This window comes from Anguilla anguilla, chromosome 19 (assembly GCF_013347855.1).
Source record: "Anguilla anguilla isolate fAngAng1 chromosome 19, fAngAng1.pri, whole genome shotgun sequence".
NCBI lineage: Eukaryota > Metazoa > Chordata > Actinopteri > Anguilliformes > Anguillidae > Anguilla > Anguilla anguilla.
The window spans coordinates 10,591,411-10,612,090 of NC_049219.1; the positions used below are offsets into that span (position 1 = coordinate 10,591,411).

Genomic DNA, 20,680 nt, shown 5'->3' on the forward strand with positions numbered 1-20,680 from the left:
ATCCACGCGGGCTGCGTGGTTGGCGGGAGAGCTCCAGAACAGAGCCATACCGCCAAACATAAATGTATTGCCTTTATTGTCAATAAAGTTCTACTTGATGAAAGTGGTCCTGACAGAACAACCGTTACGATAGAATGAGTCTGAGTTCTTTGGTGTGTTTTAAAGCTGTAGCTCGCTCTTTGGCACATGCGTGAATGCGTGTGTGGGTGCGTGGGCGCTTGGGTGTGGCTTTAAGGTTATAGCAGACCAGCAGCTGAGCACAGGAATGGACAAGGGCTCTCAATGGCAAGAGTGTAGAAACTAATGAAAGGGGCCTGAACTCCCAACGTGTGTCTGGGTCTTCAAACAAACGGGGATATGCAAGTACTGACTTGCTAACTTAGGCCCGTCATCCCCCACTAAGCACAGGCCGTCCATAAGTCCTCCCCACTGCATCTGATTCTGGGCCAACTTCTCCAGGTCATTCCACCTTATCTTGGTCACCTTCACCTGTGCGTGAAGGAGATTCGTTTGTTGAAGTTTTTTTTGCTTTGAATGATGTTTTCCTCCGCAATAATGAACCATGAGATGGACAGTTAATCGAGCCAGCGGCGCACCAGGTTGCGAACACAGAAACCGCCAACTGTTAAGCCAGAAAACAGTTTGTCTCAAGCGTCAGCTCGACAGATGAGAATGTCCTTCTTCAGCTAAAGCAGGGCCAATGTTGGTCCAAAGGCAGGTGGAGGCAATTAGGCCATCAGCAGCTGGTCAGGGTGTGGTACCGAATCACCGGGGAGTGACAGAGGCACAGGATCAGCAGCAGGGGTAGCAATGTTTCTGTACATTACATTACATTACATTACATTATAGGCATTTAGCAGACGCTCTTATCCAGAGCGACGTACAACAAGTGCATTGGTTCATGATGTAGAGGTGCAAAAGAAACACTAGAGTGAAGTAAGGATCGTAGTGCCAGAAGTGACCACTCAGGGGGAAGAGAGAGGGGGGTGTGATCACTGGATGAGCATGGTTTTTTAGCCTAAATCTGTAGCCTGCTCTTTTGTGAGTGAGTGTGTGCGTGCGTGCGTGCGTGCGTGGGTTGGTTTTGGGTTTAAGGTAACAGCACTCCAGCAGCTGAGCAGAAGAATGGACAGGGGCTCTCAATGGCAAGAGCGTACAAACTAATGAAAGGGGCCTGAATTCCAATGTATGTCTGGGTCTTCAAACAAACGGGGTTATGCAAGTATTGACCTGCTTACGTAGGCCCGTCATCCCCCACTAAGCACAGGCCGTCCATAAGTCCTCCCCGCTGCATCTGATTCTGGGCCAACTTCTCCAGGTCATTCCACCTTATCTTGGTCACCTTCACCTGTGCGTGAAGGAGATTCGTTTGTTGAAGTTTTCTTTGCTTCGAATGATGTTTTCCTCCGCAATGATGAACCATGAGATGGACAGTAAATCGAGCCAGCGGCGCACCAGGTTGCGAACACAGAAACCGCCAACTGTTAAGCCAGAAAACAGTCTGTCTCAAGCGTCAACTCGACAGATGAGAATGTCCTTCTTCAGCTAAAGCAGGGCCAATGTTGGTCCAAAGGCAGGTGGAGGCAATTAGGCCATCAGCAGCTGGTCAGGGTGTGGTACCGAATCACCGGGGAGTGACAGAGGCACAGGATCAGCAGTAGAGGTAGCAATGTTTCTGTACATAAGTGTGATCACTGGATGAGTATGGTTTTTTAGCCTAAATCTGTAGCCTGCTCTTTTGTGAGTGAGTGTGTGCGTGCGTGCGTGCGTGGGTTGGTTTTGGGTTTAAGGTAACAGCAGTCCAGCAGCTGAGCAGAAGAATGGACTTGGGCTCTGAATGGCAAGAGCGTAGAAACTAATGAAAGGGGCCTGAACTCCAACGTATGTCTGGGTCTTCAAACAAACGGGGTTATGCAAGTATTGACTTGCTTACGTAGGCCCGTCATCCCCCACTAAGCACAGGCCGTCCACAAGCCCTCCCCGCTGCATCTGATTTTGGACAAAGTTCTCCAGGTCATTCCACCCCATCTTGGTCACCTTCACCTGTGCGTGAAGGAGATTCGTTTGTTGAAGTTTTCTTTGCTTCGAATGATGTTTTCCTCCGCAATGATGAACCATGAGATGGACAGTTAATCGAGCCAGCCCGCGCACCAGGTTGCGAACACAGAAACCGCCAACTGTTAGGCCAGAAAACAGTCTGTCTCAAGCGTCAACTCGACAGATGAGAATGTCCTTCTTCAGCTAAAGCAGGGCCAGTGTTGGTCCAAAGGCAGGTGGAGGCAATTAGGCCATCAGCTGCTCATCAGGGTGTGGCATCGAATCACCGGGGAGTGACAGAGGCACAGGATCAGCAGTAGGGGTAGCAAAGTCGCCGTTACGTAACTGTGATCACAGGATGAGTCATTTTTTGTAGCCTGAATCTGTAGCCTGCTCTTTTGTGAGTGCATGAGTGCTTGCGTGTGTGCGTTGGTTGGTTGGTTATAGGTTTAAGGTAACAGCAGTCCAGCAGCTGAGCAGAGGAGTGGACTTGGGCTCGACACCAGCCACGTGCCTCTCGGGGCAGCACTGCGATGGCTAGGCACGAAAAAATGAAGACAGTGTTTTGAGTTGGTTATGTTTGATGGTGTTGCATTCTCATCGGTGTGTGTGTGTGTGACTGTGTGTACTGTTTCCCCTTGCGCTTTCGTTTAATTGGTTATTAATGCCACTTTTGACTTTAATGTGGATGTTCAGTTATACCCAGCACTATTGTGTCTTGTGTAATAAAAGTTTTTCAGTGTTTTAGTATAATGTCCGGCAATAAAAAAAAAAATCTTGTACAGATGTAAACAGTATAATTTTGTTAATTATATTGTGTGACTGTGTGCTTGGATGTTAAGGCCTTTGGTAGTCATTTCTGTATGTGCACATGCAATAAAAGTCACCCTACTTTAATAGAGCTTAAAGCTTTTATTCTGAAAGAAGTTGAAGGTTTTTCCAGGAACCTCATTTTGAAATGTCTGTATGTCTGATTATGTATAGAATCATAAAAAATAAAAAATAAAAACTCAAGATGTGTCTGTACAGATTAGATACCCATAATGCATTTTGTTTATCATCACCTACCCACGAATGTGATTGCCAGCTATTTTCTGTGTACGCCAACATGTGCAAAAGACAACTTGTAAGTATTACAATTTGGAAACTGATAACTTTTTTGGCGTTTTGTCAAAGAACTGTAAATTGCCAAAACAAAAGGGGATAATTCAATTCTCTGCCGCAACCACAATATGCTGCGATGTGACAGTGGTCTGATCATCTGACATAGGGACACCCTCTCTACTATGCCTGTTTGCCTGTACATGTTTACTACCCTGAGCGGGGAACTCCCAATTTGTTATTAATTAGATGGCTAAGAGTGCACAGTAATTAAATATACCTGTTTTTAGATTAAATAATTTGGGGGCACAGGTTACACCTCGTGTGGGTAGGATGGTACGCCCTTTGCCATTTGGAGCCCAAGATTGTTTTTCTGCTTCACTGTTGCCTAAAACTTCTAAATGACTCATTTGTGAAGAAAAAAAAAAAATTATAATTCACAACACAACATTACAAACCAATGTAATGGCAATGTAATTCTTCTTCTATGTGTAGAAGAAGAAAAAGCAGGCTAACCACATCATCTCAAGAACTGAAATACTTGGCGCGATGAAAACTGAAGCAGGCTGTGTCACTTGTAATGCGTCTCACCTTCCCCTCCTGTGAAAAACTCCAGTTCTGCACAGCAAAATATTTAAAAATCTGGCGCGAGCATAACGGCCACCGTGGCCTAGTGGTGTCGTCGTCGGTTCGCGATGCAGCGCGTTCAGGGTTCGAGCCTTGTTCTTGGCCTCTTTTTCGCTTGCGGTTCTCTGTTCTCATCTTCCCCTACCATCTGAAACGTCTCTGCCTCGGCTCGATTGCGGGTGGCGCGATGGTACTGTCGCCGTCTTTGGAACCCAAGCTTCGGTGTTCAAATCTCGCGTCTACTTTAGATATTCTTGTGTTGTTGGGTTCTCATCTTCTGTTACCCGATGCAGCACCCTTAGTTCTGTTGCCTGACTGGTGGCGTAGCGGTACTGTCGATGTCTTTGAATGCGAAGCTCGTGAGTTCGAACCCGCATGTTCCATTTGGTTTTTCTTGGGCAACTCTTGGGTCTCACTGGTTCTTCTACCCTCTGCAGCCCTGGAGCCAGAGGTCGGCAGTGGCTCAGCGGGTAAGTGTGCCGGTCTCAGAAATTCAGAAATTCAGAAATTGTGGGTTCAAGCCCCACTCCTGCAACGTGCCTTTGTCTAATCCCTGTTTCTCATCCACAGGTCCTGATGCGTGAGCAGATCCAGACGGTGTCCGAGAGGGGGCGGCGCCGGCGGCGGCGGAGAGGTAAGTTGGGGGGGCGGGGTCGCCGGGGGGCGCTGGCCCCCCGGAGGAGTGGAGGAGGAACGGTGGGGGTGCTGGAGCAGGGGGAAGAGAGAGGGGGGAGTCTTAGTTTGCTGGCTGGCCGGCCCCCCTCCCGATATTATATAATTTTTAATATATAGGGGGGCCGGCCCGCCAGCAAACTAAGACTCCCCCCTCTCTCTTCCCCCTGCTCCAGCACCCCCACCGTTCCTCCTCCACTCCTCCGGGGGGCCAGCGCCCCCCTTCTACCCCTCCCCCCCAACTTACCTCTCCGCCGCCTCCGCCGTCGCCGCCCCCTCTCGGACACCGTCTGGATCTGCTCACGCATCAGGACCTGTGGATGAGAAACAGGGATTAGACAAAGGCACGTTGCAGGAGTGGGGCTTGAACCCACAATTTCAGAATTTCTGAGACGGCACACTTACCCGTTGAGCCACTCCAGCACCCAAGCTACCCACCTCTTATTCAGCATTATAAAGCGTACAGTGTGAAACATCCAAGACAAACATAAAGGGGACCCGGGAATCGAACCGGGAACCTTGGCATTGAAAGACAACGACGATACCGTTGCGCCACCTACATCGTCGTAGACACACGGCTGCTTCAGAGGGTAGAAGAAGATGAGATCACAGACACCCAAGACACACCTGAATGAGATGCAGGAAACGAACACAGAACACAGAAACGCTTTCAGGTGCGCATGATGGTGATTAGACATTTTTTGGGGCGGGCGCGGTCTGGAGTCTATCTAAGCATGCAGTGAGTGAGATGCGGGATTGTACTCTCAACAGGTCTCCAATCCATTGCAAGGCAGGCCCACACACCACTTAAGTTTCACTTAACCACCGTGTCGTCCCAAACATAGTCCAAACATGTTTATTTCAAAGTGACACACAACAATATAAAATGCATACAAATAGTCATTAGGCACTGGGTGTGATAGGAGTGGACAAAGGTCATTCCAAAGTTGAGCCTAAAGAAGACTACTCAGACCAGGGATTCATTTCAATCACTTATTTTATCTATTTTATTGAGGCAGTGCTAGTCGAACACCTTAGATACAGGGTAATCTATGAAGGACAACATCTATACTATTTCTCATTTTATTTTCACATCTGTCATGTTCCATGGGCGGAAATCATTGAAAATAATGCAAAGAAATAACTATACAATCTGATACTAGCCCAGTGACAGGTGATACAGTGGTGCAATGCGTCATTAGGTACTGATGTCACCTCAAACAGACGCTTGATCGAGCAAGGATGTTCCATTTGCTTACTACAGCGATCTGTAACCCTGGTCTTGGAGAGCCACAGATTCTGCACTTAATTAATCAATTAGAGCAGTTGATTACACAGTTAGCTCACTTCACCTGGTTGCTTGGGTCTGAAACGGGTGCTGATTTTAGGGTGAAAACAAAAAAGCAGAAGAGCTTGTGGCTTTCCAGGACCAGGGTTACAGACCCCTGACCTAATACCCGTTCCCTCGATTCCTCCGTCCTCATATCTCAACCATGCATCTCCTGCTCATGTCCTCCATTAGCTGGAGCTATGCAGCAAGGAAGGGACACGAGGAAAAGAAGCAGGGATTTAAAAAATAAAAAAATGTTTGGAATGAACCCCTATAGTAGTTATTCTTACTCCCGAGGATAAACAAAATGGTGGGCCCTCTGCAGATTTCTGGCTCTAATCTGCAACCAAAACAAAAGCGCACATTAAACAAAAAAAAGAAACTGAACATTAGAGGTACATGGAAACACCATAAAAGAAGCAGCACCAGATTAACACAGAAACCACCGACAGTTAAGCCATAAAACAGTCTGTCTGAAATGGTAGGACAGCCACACATGTCTACTCGACAGATGAGAATTCCCTTCTCCAGCTAAAGCAGGGCCAATGTTGGTCCAAAGGCAGGTGGGGGCGATTAGGCCATCAGCAACTGATCAGGGTGTGGCCCCAAATCACCAGGGAGAGAGAAAGGCACAGGATCACCAGTAGGGGTAGCAATGTTTCTGTACATAAGTGTGATCACTGGATGAGTATGGTTTTTTAGCCTAAATCTGTAGCCTGCTCTTTTGTGAGTGAGTGAGTGCGTGCGTGCGTGCGTGCGTGCGTGGGTGTGGCTTTAAGGTTATAGCAGACCAGCAGCTGAGCATAGGAATGGACAGGGGCTCTCAATGGCAAGAGTGTAGAAACTAATGAAAGGGGCCTGAACTCCAACGTGTGTCTGGGTCTTCAAACAAACGGGGATATGCAAGTACTGACTTGCTTACGTAGGCCCGTCATCCCCCACTAAGCACAGGACGTCCATAAGTCCTCCCCACTGCATCTGATTCTGGGCCAACTTCTCCAGGTCATTCCACCTTATCTTGGTCACCTTCACCTGTGCGTGAAGGAGATTCGTTTGTTGAAGTTTTCTTTGCTTTGAATGATGTTTTCCTCCGCAATGATGAACCATGAGATGGACAGTTAATCGAGCCAGCCGCGCACCAGGTTGCGAACACAGAAACCGCCAACTGTTAGGCCAGAAAACAGTCTGTCTCAAGCGTCAACTCGACAGATGACAATTCCCTTCTCCAGCTAAAGCAGGGCCAGTGTTGGTCCAAAGGCAGGTGGGGGCGATTAGGCCATCAGCAACTGATCAGGGTGTGGCCCCAAATCACCAGGGAGAGAGAAAGGCACAGGATCACCAGTAGGGGTAGCAACGTCACCGGTACAAAAATGGAGCATCGCGTAGTTCTGGCAGGTCACGAGAGTCAAGCGCTCCGGCCGAATCAGCTGATGGCTCAGCTGAGTGATGTTCGCCTATCACAGTACATTCACTAACAGGGCGGTCTACTTAAACAGCCTCCCTCTACTCATTCGGCTGCTCCTCCTGCATGCAAGCGCTGCACGTTGCTTCGTAAATCCCCTCCACCACCCCAGCTCCATCCCCATGCGTCAAGAATTTGCATTCTCCATTCCTATGTTAAGAAGTTGTATTGCTCCATCCTTATGTGTTAAGAAATTGCATTTGCTCCATTCATATGTGTTAAAAACTGCTTTGCTGCTGGATCTGTTCTGTGTGTACCCCTCTAGGGGGGGTTTGGCTGCTGGCCTCCCGGCCTTATCCACGCGGGCTGCGTGGTTGGCGGGAGAGCTCCAGAACAGAGCCATACCGCCAAACATAACTGTATTGCCTTTATTGTCAATAAAGTTCTACTTGATGAAAGTGGTCCTGACAGAACAACCGTTACGATAGAATGAGTCTGAGTTCTTTGGTGTGTTTTAAAGCTGTAGCTCGCTCTTTGGCACATGCGTGAATGCGTGTGTGGGTGCGTGGGCGCTTGGGTGTGGCTTTAAGGTTATAGCAGACCAGCAGCTGAGCACAGGAATGGACAAGGGCTCTCAATGGCAAGAGTGTAGAAACTAATGAAAGGGGCCTGAACTCCCAACGTGTGTCTGGGTCTTCAAACAAACGGGGATATGCAAGTACTGACTTGCTAACTTAGGCCCGTCATCCCCCACTAAGCACAGGCCGTCCATAAGTCCTCCCCACTGCATCTGATTCTGGGCCAACTTCTCCAGGTCATTCCACCTTATCTTGGTCACCTTCACCTGTGCGTGAAGGAGATTCGTTTGTTGAAGTTTTCTTTGCTTTGAATGATGTTTTCCTCCGCAATAATGAACCATGAGATGGACAGTTAATCGAGCCAGCGGCGCACCAGGTTGCGAACACAGAAACCGCCAACTGTTAAGCCAGAAAACAGTTTGTCTCAAGCGTCAGCTCGACAGATGAGAATGTCCTTCTTCAGCTAAAGCAGGGCCAATGTTGGTCCAAAGGCAGGTGGAGGCAATTAGGCCATCAGCAGCTGGTCAGGGTGTGGTACCGAATCACCGGGGAGTGACAGAGGCACAGGATCAGCAGCAGGGGTAGCAATGTTTCTGTACATTACATTACATTACATTACATTATAGGCATTTAGCAGACGCTCTTATCCAGAGCGACGTACAACAAGTGCATTGGTTCATGATGTAGAGGTGCAAAAGAAACACTAGAGTGAAGTAAGGATCGTAGTGCCAGAAGTGACCACTCAGGGGGAAGAGAGAGGGGGGTGTGATCACTGGATGAGCATGGTTTTTTAGCCTAAATCTGTAGCCTGCTCTTTTGTGAGTGAGTGTGTGCGTGCGTGCGTGCGTGCGTGGGTTGGTTTTGGGTTTAAGGTAACAGCACTCCAGCAGCTGAGCAGAAGAATGGACAGGGGCTCTCAATGGCAAGAGCGTACAAACTAATGAAAGGGGCCTGAATTCCAATGTATGTCTGGGTCTTCAAACAAACGGGGTTATGCAAGTATTGACCTGCTTACGTAGGCCCGTCATCCCCCACTAAGCACAGGCCGTCCATAAGTCCTCCCCGCTGCATCTGATTCTGGGCCAACTTCTCCAGGTCATTCCACCTTATCTTGGTCACCTTCACCTGTGCGTGAAGGAGATTCGTTTGTTGAAGTTTTCTTTGCTTCGAATGATGTTTTCCTCCGCAATGATGAACCATGAGATGGACAGTAAATCGAGCCAGCGGCGCACCAGGTTGCGAACACAGAAACCGCCAACTGTTAAGCCAGAAAACAGTCTGTCTCAAGCGTCAACTCGACAGATGAGAATGTCCTTCTTCAGCTAAAGCAGGGCCAATGTTGGTCCAAAGGCAGGTGGAGGCAATTAGGCCATCAGCAGCTGGTCAGGGTGTGGTACCGAATCACCGGGGAGTGACAGAGGCACAGGATCAGCAGTAGAGGTAGCAATGTTTCTGTACATAAGTGTGATCACTGGATGAGTATGGTTTTTTAGCCTAAATCTGTAGCCTGCTCTTTGGCACATGCGTGAATGCGTGTGTGGGTGCGTGGGCGCTTGGGTGTGGCTTTAAGGTTATAGCAGACCAGCAGCTGAGCACAGGAATGGACAAGGGCTCTCAATGGCAAGAGTGTAGAAACTAATGAAAGGGGCCTGAACTCCCAACGTGTGTCTGGGTCTTCAAACAAACGGGGATATGCAAGTACTGACTTGCTAACTTAGGCCCGTCATCCCCCACTAAGCACAGGCCGTCCATAAGTCCTCCCCACTGCATCTGATTCTGGGCCAACTTCTCCAGGTCATTCCACCTTATCTTGGTCACCTTCACCTGTGCGTGAAGGAGATTCGTTTGTTGAAGTTTTCTTTGCTTTGAATGATGTTTTCCTCCGCAATAATGAACCATGAGATGGACAGTTAATCGAGCCAGCGGCGCACCAGGTTGCGAACACAGAAACCGCCAACTGTTAAGCCAGAAAACAGTTTGTCTCAAGCGTCAGCTCGACAGATGAGAATGTCCTTCTTCAGCTAAAGCAGGGCCAATGTTGGTCCAAAGGCAGGTGGAGGCAATTAGGCCATCAGCAGCTGGTCAGGGTGTGGTACCGAATCACCGGGGAGTGACAGAGGCACAGGATCAGCAGCAGGGGTAGCAATGTTTCTGTACATTACATTACATTACATTACATTATAGGCATTTAGCAGACGCTCTTATCCAGAGCGACGTACAACAAGTGCATTGGTTCATGATGTAGAGGTGCAAAAGAAACACTAGAGTGAAGTAAGGATCGTAGTGCCAGAAGTGACCACTCAGGGGGAAGAGAGAGGGGGGTGTGATCACTGGATGAGCATGGTTTTTTAGCCTAAATCTGTAGCCTGCTCTTTTGTGAGTGAGTGTGTGCGTGCGTGCGTGCGTGCGTGGGTTGGTTTTGGGTTTAAGGTAACAGCACTCCAGCAGCTGAGCAGAAGAATGGACAGGGGCTCTCAATGGCAAGAGCGTACAAACTAATGAAAGGGGCCTGAATTCCAATGTATGTCTGGGTCTTCAAACAAACGGGGTTATGCAAGTATTGACCTGCTTACGTAGGCCCGTCATCCCCCACTAAGCACAGGCCGTCCATAAGTCCTCCCCGCTGCATCTGATTCTGGGCCAACTTCTCCAGGTCATTCCACCTTATCTTGGTCACCTTCACCTGTGCGTGAAGGAGATTCGTTTGTTGAAGTTTTCTTTGCTTCGAATGATGTTTTCCTCCGCAATGATGAACCATGAGATGGACAGTAAATCGAGCCAGCGGCGCACCAGGTTGCGAACACAGAAACCGCCAACTGTTAAGCCAGAAAACAGTCTGTCTCAAGCGTCAACTCGACAGATGAGAATGTCCTTCTTCAGCTAAAGCAGGGCCAATGTTGGTCCAAAGGCAGGTGGAGGCAATTAGGCCATCAGCAGCTGGTCAGGGTGTGGTACCGAATCACCGGGGAGTGACAGAGGCACAGGATCAGCAGTAGAGGTAGCAATGTTTCTGTACATAAGTGTGATCACTGGATGAGTATGGTTTTTTAGCCTAAATCTGTAGCCTGCTCTTTGGCACATGCGTGAATGCGTGTGTGGGTGCGTGGGCGCTTGGGTGTGGCTTTAAGGTTATAGCAGACCAGCAGCTGAGCACAGGAATGGACAAGGGCTCTCAATGGCAAGAGTGTAGAAACTAATGAAAGGGGCCTGAACTCCCAACGTGTGTCTGGGTCTTCAAACAAACGGGGATATGCAAGTACTGACTTGCTAACTTAGGCCCGTCATCCCCCACTAAGCACAGGCCGTCCATAAGTCCTCCCCACTGCATCTGATTCTGGGCCAACTTCTCCAGGTCATTCCACCTTATCTTGGTCACCTTCACTTGTGCGTGAAGGAGATTCGTTTGTTGAAGTTTTCTTTGCTTTGAATGATGTTTTCCTCCGCAATAATGAACCATGAGATGGACAGTTAATCGAGCCAGCGGCGCACCAGGTTGCGAACACAGAAACCGCCAACTGTTAAGCCAGAAAACAGTTTGTCTCAAGCGTCAGCTCGACAGATGAGAATGTCCTTCTTCAGCTAAAGCAGGGCCAATGTTGGTCCAAAGGCAGGTGGAGGCAATTAGGCCATCAGCAGCTGGTCAGGGTGTGGTACCGAATCACCGGGGAGTGACAGAGGCACAGGATCAGCAGCAGGGGTAGCAATGTTTCTGTACATTACATTACATTACATTACATTATAGGCATTTAGCAGACGCTCTTATCCAGAGCGACGTACAACAAGTGCATTGGTTCATGATGTAGAGGTGCAAAAGAAACACTAGAGTGAAGTAAGGATCGTAGTGCCAGAAGTGACCACTCAGGGGGAAGAGAGAGGGGGGTGTGATCACTGGATGAGCATGGTTTTTTAGCCTAAATCTGTAGCCTGCTCTTTTGTGAGTGAGTGTGTGCGTGCGTGCGTGCGTGCGTGGGTTGGTTTTGGGTTTAAGGTAACAGCACTCCAGCAGCTGAGCAGAAGAATGGACAGGGGCTCTCAATGGCAAGAGCGTACAAACTAATGAAAGGGGCCTGAATTCCAATGTATGTCTGGGTCTTCAAACAAACGGGGTTATGCAAGTATTGACCTGCTTACGTAGGCCCGTCATCCCCCACTAAGCACAGGCCGTCCATAAGTCCTCCCCGCTGCATCTGATTCTGGGCCAACTTCTCCAGGTCATTCCACCTTATCTTGGTCACCTTCACCTGTGCGTGAAGGAGATTCGTTTGTTGAAGTTTTCTTTGCTTCGAATGATGTTTTCCTCCGCAATGATGAACCATGAGATGGACAGTAAATCGAGCCAGCGGCGCACCAGGTTGCGAACACAGAAACCGCCAACTGTTAAGCCAGAAAACAGTCTGTCTCAAGCGTCAACTCGACAGATGAGAATGTCCTTCTTCAGGTAAAGCAGGGCCAATGTTGGTCCAAAGGCAGGTGGAGGCAATTAGGCCATCAGCAGCTGGTCAGGGTGTGGTACCGAATCACCGGGGAGTGACAGAGGCACAGGATCAGCAGTAGAGGTAGCAATGTTTCTGTACATAAGTGTGATCACTGGATGAGTATGGTTTTTTAGCCTAAATCTGTAGCCTGCTCTTTTGTGAGTGAGTGTGTGCGTGCGTGCGTGCGTGGGTTGGTTTTGGGTTTAAGGTAACAGCAGTCCAGCAGCTGAGCAGAAGAATGGACTTGGGCTCTGAATGGCAAGAGCGTAGAAACTAATGAAAGGGGCCTGAACTCCAACGTATGTCTGGGTCTTCAAACAAACGGGGTTATGCAAGTATTGACTTGCTTACGTAGGCCCGTCATCCCCCACTAAGCACAGGCCGTCCACAAGCCCTCCCCGCTGCATCTGATTTTGGACAAAGTTCTCCAGGTCATTCCACCCCATCTTGGTCACCTTCACCTGTGCGTGAAGGAGATTCGTTTGTTGAAGTTTTCTTTGCTTCGAATGATGTTTTCCTCCGCAATGATGAACCATGAGATGGACAGTTAATCGAGCCAGCCGCGCACCAGGTTGCGAACACAGAAACCGCCAACTGTTAGGCCAGAAAACAGTCTGTCTCAAGCGTCAACTCGACAGATGAGAATGTCCTTCTTCAGCTAAAGCACGGCCAGTGTTGGTCCAAAGGCAGGTGGAGGCAATTAGGCCATCAGCTGCTCATCAGGGTGTGGCATCGAATCACCGGGGAGTGACAGAGGCACAGGATCAGCAGTAGGGGTAGCAAAGTCGCCGTTACGTAACTGTGATCACAGGATGAGTCATTTTTTGTAGCCTGAATCTGTAGCCTGCTCTTTTGTGAGTGCGTGAGTGCTTGCGTGTGTGCGTTGGTTGGTTGGTTATAGGTTTAAGGTAACAGCAGTCCAGCAGCTGAGCAGAGGAGTGGACTTGGGCTCGACACCCGCCACGTGCCTCTCGGGGCAGCACTGCGATGGCTAGGCACGAAAAAATGAAGACAGTGTTTTGAGTTGGTTATGTTTGATGGTGTTGCATTCTCATCGGTGTGTGTGTGTGTGACTGTGTGTACTGTTTCCCCTTGCGCTTTCGTTTAATTGGTTATTAATGCCACTTTTGACTTTAATGTGGATGTTCAGTTATACCCAGCACTATTGTGTCTTGTGTAATAAAAGTTTTTCAGTGTTTTAGTATAATGTCCGGCAATAAAAAAAAAAATCTTGTACAGATGTAAACAGTATAATTTTGTTAATTATATTGTGTGACTGTGTGCTTGGATGTTAAGGCCTTTGGTAGTCATTTCTGTATGTGCACATGCAATAAAAGTCACCCTACTTTAATAGAGCTTAAAGCTTTTATTCTGAAAGAAGTTGAAGGTTTTTCCAGGAACCTCATTTTGAAATGTCTGTATGTCTGATTATGTATAGAATCATAAAAAATAAAAAATAAAAACTCAAGATGTGTCTGTACAGATTAGATACCCATAATGCATTTTGTTTATCATCACCTACCCACGAATGTGATTGCCAGCTATTTTCTGTGTACGCCAACATGTGCAAAAGACAACTTGTAAGTATTACAATTTGGAAACTGATAACTTTTTTTGGCGTTTTGTCAAAGAACTGTAAATTGCCAAAACAAAAGGGGATAATTCAATTCTCTGCCGCAACCACAATATGATGCGATGTGACAGTGGTCTGATCATCTGACATAGGGACACCCTCTCTACTATGCCTGTTTGCCTGTACATGTTTACTACCCTGAGCGGGGAACTCCCAATTTGTTATTAATTAGATGGCTAAGAGTGCACAGTAATTAAATATACCTGTTTTTAGATTAAATAATTTGGGGGCACAGGTTACACCTCGTGTGGGTAGGATGGTACGCCCTTTGCCATTTGGAGCCCAAGATTGTTTTTCTGCTTCACTGTTGCCTAAAACTTCTAAATGACTCAGACCTTTGTGAAGAAAAAAATAATAAAAATTCACAACACAACATTACAAACCAAGACTCTAAATGTCTATGTGTAGAAGAAGAAAAAGCAGGCTAACCACATCATCTCAAGAACTGAAATACTTGGCGCGATGAAAACTGAAGCAGGCTGTGTCACTTGTAATGCGTCTCACCTTCCCCTCCTGTGAAAAACTCCAGTTCTGCACAGCAAAATATTTAAAAATCTGGCGCGAGCATAACGGCCACCGTGGCCTAGTGGTGTCGTCGTCGGTTCGCGATGCAGCGCGTTCAGGGTTCGAGCCTTGTTCTTGGCCTCTTTTTCGCTTGCGGTTCTCTGTTCTCATCTTCCCCTACCATCTGAAACGTCTCTGCCTCGGCTCGATTGCGGGTGGCGCGATGGTACTGTCGCCGTCTTTGGAACCCAAGCTTCGGTGTTCAAATCTCGCGTCTACTTTAGATATTCTTGTGTTGTTGGGTTCTCATCTTCTGTTACCCGATGCAGCACCCTTAGTTCTGTTGCCTGACTGGTGGCGTAGCGGTACTGTCGATGTCTTTGAATGCGAAGCTCGTGAGTTCGAACCCGCATGTTCCATTTGGTTTTTCTTGGGCAACTCTTGGGTCTCACTGGTTCTTCTACCCTCTGCAGCCCTGGAGCCAGAGGTCGGCAGTGGCTCAGCGGGTAAGTGTGCCGGTCTCAGAAATTCAGAAATTCAGAAATTGTGGGTTCAAGCCCCACTCCTGCAACGTGCCTTTGTCTAATCCCTGTTTCTCATCCACAGGTCCTGATGCGTGAGCAGATCCAGACGGTGTCCGAGAGGGGGCGGCGACGGCGGCGGCGGAGAGGTAAGTTGGGGGGGAGGGGTAGAAGGGGGGCGCTGGCCCCCCGGAGGAGTGGAGGAGGAACGGTGGGGGTGCTGGAGCAGGGGGAAGAGAGAGGGGGGAGTCTTAGTTTGCTGGCTGGCCGGCCCCCCTCCCGATATTATATAATTTTTAATATATAGGGGGGCCGGCCCGCCAGCAAACTAAGACTCCCCCCTCTCTCTTCCCCCTGCTCCAGCACCCCCACCGTTCCTCCTCCACTCCTCCGGGGGGCCAGCGCCCCCCTTCTACCCCTCCCCCCCAACTTACCTCTCCGCCGCCTCCGCCGTCGCCGCCCCCTCTCGGACACCGTCTGGATCTGCTCACGCATCAGGACCTGTGGATGAGAAACAGGGATTAGACAAAGGCACGTTGCAGGAGTGGGGCTTGAACCCACAATTTCAGAATTTCTGAGACGGCACACTTACCCGTTGAGCCACTCCAGCACCCAAGCTACCCACCTCTTATTCAGCATTATAAAGCGTACAGTGTGAAACATCCAAGACAAACATAAAGGGGACCCGGGAATCGAACCGGGAACCTTGGCATTGAAAGACAACGACGATACCGTTGCGCCACCTACATCGTCGTAGACACACGGCTGCTTCAGAGGGTAGAAGAAGATGAGATCACAGACACCCAAGACACACCTGAATGAGATGCAGGAAACGAACACAGAACACAGAAACGCTTTCAGGTGCGCATGATGGTGATTAGACATTTTTTGGGGCGGGCGCGGTCTGGAGTCTATCTAAGCATGCAGTGAGTGAGATGCGGGATTGTACTCTCAACAGGTCTCCAATCCATTGCAAGGCAGGCCCACACACCACTTAAGTTTCACTTAACCACCGTGTCGTCCCAAACATAGTCCAAACATGTTTATTTCAAAGTGACACACAACAATATAAAATGCATACAAATAGTCATTAGGCACTGGGTGTGATAGGAGTGGACAAAGGTCATTCCAAAGTTGAGCCTAAAGAAGACTACTCAGACCAGGGATTCATTTCAATCACTTATTTTATCTATTTTATTGAGGCAGTGCTAGTCGAACACCTTAGATACAGGGAGGGAGCCAAATCGGTCACCTGTAATATCATGCTCTAATTCCACCCATGCACTCCTTCCCACTCCCTTTACACAAAGATGGGCGTACTGACAATCACACCAAGGTACTTAAATTTAGATATACGTTTACTGTTCTTTGGTACAATTTACGTATGGGGTGTAACTTCATACACAAAACTGAGGTAAACCAGTGGGATGTTTGTGTGCCCGTGTGTACTTCAGTCCTGGTTTTCGAATGGCTGGTTATGGAGTGGAAATGCTGCCTGCGCTTCTTTGATAAGGGTGCGGCTGAATTTAAAATGGCTACATGAATAACTGATTGAAAGACTGAATGCATGACTATGAATAAAAAGTTAATGAGTGTGTAGGCCCAATCAAAAGTGTGTGTTCCAGAACCCTCAATTTCCCATCAATCATCACATGGCATTTCCAAAGAAGCCAATCACATTACACAGGATGTTTAACCGTCCCAACCAATCACGACAGCTCTCGACGTCCAAATGTAAGCACTCATTCACCAGTTCCATTTCTAGGGCACATCTAGGGCCAGAGTGTCTCCTCTGTACATCACACCCCACTGTACAGTGTGAGTTCATCTGTCCTGTAGGAGCAGCCAGAGTGTCTCCTCTGTACATTCACAGTGTACTGAGGTACTGTGCCATGGTGCAACCGAGTTACACTCAGTCAACACAAGTCTTTTATGAAGCCTTGGCATGAAACAGTAATGAGACACTGTTCAGGTCACTCTTGGAATTCAGCTGGTACATCAGTATGCTGCGCTCCTCACAGACGGCTGAGGCTGACTGGTCCTTATGGAGAGGTTGGGGGGTATCTTGGTGGTGCTGTATGAGGCTGGCTCCATCGCCACAGTGACAGAGCCCCAATGGCCTCTTGTCCTCTTTGTGGTGGCGGAAGACTCAGGGCAGTGAGGACTTCCAACTGGTCACGTGCAGCCGTGGTGAATCCACTCATCAGGGCACTGTGAAAACACAACAAACACAACACACACTGGTCAGCACCACTCCACTGAAACATGCTTCTGCAGGACCCACTTTGAGAATATGTCCTAAAACTACATGGATACTGGATGTGTATTATGGGCACGTTTGTAACATTACATTACATTTATCTGGCAGACGCTTTTTTATCCAAAGCGACGTACAGTAAGTGCATAACATATTTCCTGCCACACTCTCAACTCCAGTACCTTCATATGGATAAACTGTCATTAAAAATAAATCGACTGGTCAACTGAACTTTCTTACCCGCGTCTTGCACGGCTTTGCCGTTTTCCAAGAAAACAGTCAATTGCACGCATGCTATGGTTTTGTGGACAAACGCACAGCGCAGTACAGTTTGATCAATTCAAAGTACTCCGGAAAGTAAAAACACCCACATTACGTGTTTATTTTCTAGACATAAAAAGCGCACAGATTTCCCTCTTTTACCCTCTGCTTCACTGACAAGTATGTTGTTTGCGAAGTGGAAGTTACCTTTTTTTTCACTCGATCAGTTTGTTTGTTTTGGTTTCTGCGACTTTATCAGTCCAGTACAGAGCAGTTCCAGTCGATCCATGCGTGGCGTGAAGATCAGGAATCCAAAGTCTCGGCGGTCGGGCAACGCAGATGAAGATCAGGCTCACATTCAACTTTGAAACCTGTCTCCAGAGAGAAATTCATGCACATCAGATTGCTTATTTAATAAAAATGATCGAAGCGCCTGATAACCTTCTGTGAGAACGTCGGAATTCGTTTTCAACACACTAGATATCTAAACCGGACCTGCTTGTAAGTTGTGATACACATGGGTCTGACGCATGCGTACGTTGATGTTTACCTTCTTCCGGCCTATGTCCGCGTTAGCTAAATAGGCTTTGATTACAGCTGGGCCAACTTTATCAACACCACAGTTCGCGAGCAACGTGAGCTTGGCGAAAAGCATCCCCGTAGAATTATTCTTGAACTGGCTAAAATATGTAATTGCATGATTTTATCTTCCATGCAATTGCATATGTCAATAAGATGCCACGCTGTGACAAAACGTATTAATGCACACGGTGTCATTTTTTTGCCAAGCTTGCCGTTTAAGCGGGCAAAATGACAGCTCTTGAAAAAGGCATTCTGTCGTTTCTCTGAACATTCATTTTAAGTATCTACATAGCTTTTTCACTCGTTTTTGCTTGCACATGTGTGAAGTATATCGCTATTTACAACAAAGGTTAGTTACTGAATAAAAGTGTCGTGCACAACAATTGAAAAGCATGTATGTATATTTTACAAATGTGTAAGCAATGACTCTAGGTCATATTTAGTTGTTGAAGTGAAACTGAATGTTTTAGTTTGTTGTTAAAAGTTAGACTGGAAAAGGATAACATTTTAATAACCTGGAATTTTATTTCTCTTCTGCACCCAAGCTGAAAATGAATCACAAAATACAATAAAACTTTCAGTTGATGTGAGAATTACTGGATGTTTTCAGACTTCTGCTGCTTTACCCCACAACTCTCCAGCTGTGCTTTCAAAATCACTTCAGTCTACAAGAATATTCACGCAAGAAGTGAACTGTCAACAACATCTTTATTTTTGGTGTCCCGTAGTTCCAAAGCACAGCGGACTCCTGTCCAACGCATTGTCGGTAACAATGATTTTAAAAAGAAAACGCACATTTTACTTTGTGAAGAAAGAAGAAGAGAAAAAAAAAACAATAAATGTGTTGGCTTTATTATCGCTGGTATTCAGGAATAAGTTCCAAAGCACAGCAGAGTCCCGTGTCTGATGTATTTTCAGTAATAATAATTTCTAAAAGGACACATACATTATAGGCTACATTGTGAGAAAAGAAATGTGTTGGCTTTATTGACTAACTCAGACAGAGACACAGATATATCAGCACGTAATGGCTGTCCTCCATCACTCAGGTGTGTGCTGTGCATTGTTGGACGGTTGGAGATGATGAGAATAGAAGTTCTGTATAAATGTAATCCATTATTAAATCCATTATCCACCATGATTAAAAAGGTTGAAGCCTGAATGTTGAGCTGGTGAGTATCTCTTACTGTAACCTGGGCTGCTGTGCAACTTACCGAGACAAAGCAGAGAAGACAGGAAGGACTGAATTTACTCTGAGTGAAAGTGAAGCAGATGAGCTTCAGAGTTCCAGATCCGTGCTTTCAGCGAGCAGACGCAGGAAAGGGTCAACACAGAGAAAAACGAGGTCACCCGCCCGCCGCACTTCTCACACGCCAGACATCCTCCACACTCAACGCGGCGTCCCGATTTGGACCAATCATGAGCGTTGTATGCTGCACGACAGCCCGGAGCAGAGCTGCCCAGCCCTGCACTGGCATCGCGGTGGCTTGCGCAGGCGCTGCGGTTGGTAGAAGATGAGACCACAGATACCCGAGGGAAGCCAGAAGGAAGATGGGAATCGAACACAGAAGCACTGCAAATGCTGTACTAAAGCAGTCCTCGTGCGCTCTGTGGTCTACTGTTGTAGCACGCGGTCTTGTTTCGCTCCCCACTGTTTGGCTAGCTCGTTCTTTAAGCAACCCAAGTGACAGGTCTAACAGATGGGATATTATATATTGTGTTGGTTTAGTTAAAGCGTGTACTTTAGCAGCTCCAACAGCATTTATATTGCTGGCATCCAGGAATCGGTTCCAAAGCACAGCAGGGTCTTATATCTGTTGTATTTTCAGTAATAATGATTTTTTTTTTTTTTTTTTTTTTTTTTTTTTAAAGGATACACACATTATACATTGTGAGAAGGAAAAAAAAATGTGTTGGCTTTATTGAGGAATACAGGTGGAGACAGAAAAATCAACAGAAAATAACTGTCCACCATCACTCAGGTGTGTTGTGCACTGATGGTGGATGGAGAGCACGAGACATGGGTCACACGATAATACACAAAATGTCCTCCTGGTAAGTACTGTGCATATGCATATTCTGATGCATTTCCCTAACTGCATTTCTGTATCATGACCCAATTAAAAATAATGATAATAATGATAATTCTGTTAGACAAGGAAAATTGGTCTCTCTCTAAAAGAAAACCACCTACATAAAATATTGGACAAATACATTCATGTTGTGGAGATTATGAACAAAATGTGTTATGGGTAATTTATTGTCATATACAGGGAGTACTTTCTGAAAGTTTTGTTCTGATTATGAATGTATGCTCTTTACTCATCTGTTTCTAACCCAATGCAATATGTTAATTTATGAGACTAACACACATTTTGTATTAGTTTTTATTCATTTGCATTGACATATATTCACAGAACATATAAGTGAGAGTTGAAATATATTATGTAACATACATAGATTGTTTCATTAGGAAACACAGAGTCATCCTAAATATCACATACAATGTATGCTTTAAGGAAGGGAGTATGTTTAATCTGAGTCAAAGATTTTACATTGTTCAATGGAAATCAGTAGCATTAATAATTTTCAACAAAAGGTCAAATACTTTTTTTTGTTTTTGTTTACAAAAGACAGTAGATCCACCACATGAAACATTTAACAAATCACATTAAGCAATAAAGAGAAAGAGATTCCTTC

General features: G+C 46.9%; 1 long non-coding RNA gene across 1 annotated transcript; it reads right to left on the bottom strand.

Annotated features, from left to right (window-relative positions):
- Nucleotides 1-15,907: 15,907 nt before the first annotated feature.
- Nucleotides 15,908-17,940, bottom strand: LOC118219373. Its single transcript, XR_004763751.1, has 2 exons — nucleotides 17,606-17,940; nucleotides 15,908-17,091 (listed from the first exon to the last, which is right to left on the bottom strand). It is a non-coding gene; the product is annotated as an uncharacterized LOC118219373 (long non-coding RNA).
- Between the last annotated feature and the right edge of the window lie 2,740 nt (nucleotides 17,941-20,680).